Source organism: Acanthopagrus latus, chromosome 1 (genome assembly GCF_904848185.1).
Source record: "Acanthopagrus latus isolate v.2019 chromosome 1, fAcaLat1.1, whole genome shotgun sequence".
Lineage (NCBI taxonomy): Eukaryota > Metazoa > Chordata > Actinopteri > Spariformes > Sparidae > Acanthopagrus > Acanthopagrus latus.
The window spans coordinates 5,035,852-5,038,164 of record NC_051039.1 but is presented as its reverse complement, the minus strand read 5'-3'; the positions used below and the strand labels follow the sequence as shown (position 1 = coordinate 5,038,164).

General features: G+C 37.4%; 1 long non-coding RNA gene across 1 annotated transcript; it reads left to right on the top strand.

Annotated features, from left to right (window-relative positions):
• The first annotated feature begins 548 nt into the window (after nt 1-548).
• On the top strand, nt 549-2,049 carry LOC119021553. The gene is made up of 3 exons (XR_005075643.1): nt 549-759; nt 853-910; nt 1,590-2,049. It is a non-coding gene; the product is annotated as an uncharacterized LOC119021553 (long non-coding RNA).
• Nucleotides 2,050-2,313: the final 264 nt, after the last annotated feature.

Here is a 2,313-nt window from a genome sequence, read left to right as displayed (position 1 = left end):
GGTCGTGTTAAGTACCATGAAAACATGAACAATCATCACATCCTGTCAATTAAAAACCTGACAAAGAATGACTCAGCAGAATACAAATTCAAGATCCAGACACGTGACGGATGGAAACAGTCAGATTTTTATGGAGTGATGTTGGTTGTCACAGGTAATTCTTTAGATTAAACACATTATTTTTTAATATTGAATTCTTGATTCCAATGTGATGTACTGTATGTATCAGCAGTCAGCATGCAGGTTCAATCCTCCTTTCACTCAATTTAATTAATTTATTAATTAAAACAAATCAACTAACTTTGGATTGTGGCTTTATGGTTTCTTTTAGAGGAGAAAACATTGTGGTTTAGTTATGAGACCTTGTGAGATAGTATGTCTCCTTCACATTTGCTGATCAAACTATCTTTCAGGTCTAAAAGTGACGTTCACTCCTTCTGCAGTGGTCAGAGAGGGTCAGAGAGTCACACTGACCTGCAGCACCAGCTGTCCTCTGAACACAGACTACACCTGGAACTTCAACAGTCGACCTCTGAACCTGCCAGAGAACCAAAACAAACACCTGATTCTAGACCCAGTCAGCAGTCAGCATGAAGGAAGGTACTCCTGTACGGTCAAAACTGGCAGAAGAACCATTGGCTCAGCTGAGAAAACTCTGACTGTCCAAAATATTAAAGTGAAACAAACATCAGCAGCAGCTGCAGGAGTCTGTGCTGCTCTCCTGGTTTTAATGCTTCTCGCTGTCCTCTGGTGGATGAGGTGAGCAACACTCTGCTCTTCCTGACTAATCACATTCACACACAAACCTGGAATCACTAATTATTTTCATTTTTCTCTTGTGTCACTAACCAGAAAAAAGAGAAGATCCAGCCGATCTCCTCGAACTGAACCCTCAGACAACTCGGAGCAGGTAGAGAAAACAAAACTATACCCCAATGTTGTGTTTGTATACAGCGATGACTTTTTTTTTTTTACAAAGTCAAAATGGTAGCAGAAAGTAACCGCTCAGCAGGAACTTCTAGCTAGCCGTGTCAGGCGTGAGCACCTGAATCATCTTCTATTAATCGTGTAGCCTCTCTTCAGTTTTTCTCTTCTCCAGCACCTGCTCATGTTCTTAAACTGTTTCATGCTTTCCTGAGATTAATTATATGATAAATAAACACAATTTTATCTTCATTCGAAGACATACTGCTGTCATCTCCTTGTTGTGTGAGCAATCTTGGACGTAAACTTTTGTTAACTACAATCCAGATTCACTGACGACAACATATAAACATTTACACAATATAATAAGATAATATCAGGCTCTGTAATTCACTGACCAGTCATGATTTTCAACATTAACAGAAGTCTCACTCTGTGTGAGTTGACCTGTGTTGGTTAGAGTATTTCATTTGCACAATTAAAATAAAAAGTATACTAAAACAACCTTTAGGGTAAAACATTTGAAGACACCAAACATTTCCAAAATAAACCCGAAAATTATTCAGAAAACATTCATCAATTGAATTCTAGTTGCATTTTAATTGTCTGATATGAGAATCAGCCAAACATTTTCAGTCAGTAAGTATAATGATTTGTCTCCTCAGCCAAACCCTGATTCCATGTATGAAAACATCTCAGCTCCATCAGCAGAGCAGGATGACCATCACTACATGAGACTCCACTTCTCTCAGAACCACACAGAAGATCTCTACTCCACCATCCATCACGCAGCTTCCAACTGAACTAAAGTTTGTTGTCATTTTATTTTGCAATTAGAGCCTGACCAATATATCGGTCGATATTATCCCATCATAGATACATCTGGGATATATTAATATCCACCAATATGTTATCCAAAATGTCCATGACGAATCTTTTTACGCAGCATAATGCAGAATAAAAGGCCCTGGTGTAATTCATGATTAAGTGTTGTTATTGTGATGGTGCACTCATGTAATTTTTAACAATAAAGTTGATAGTTGAACTGTAAAAAATATTCTGCCCTGATCGTCATTGCATATCTCTGTCAAATGTGTTTGATATCCAAACTCTAAATGAAGATGAAAACAGATGTTGTCAGAATAGATCCCATATTTTACAAGCAAACAGGCCACAGATCAGATTCTTTGACGACCCTTTCATTATTGAATTTGACAGTTTGAAAGACCCATTACTGGCAAGTGAATCAGTCTATCAATTACAGATAAATGATCCATTTTAATAACAATAAAATCATAAAACTTCTTAAGATTATGTCGCTGGTGAATGTTCCACTGATCTGTATTTCCTAATCCTTTAGTCAGAACAGATTACAAGCAAAAATGATTG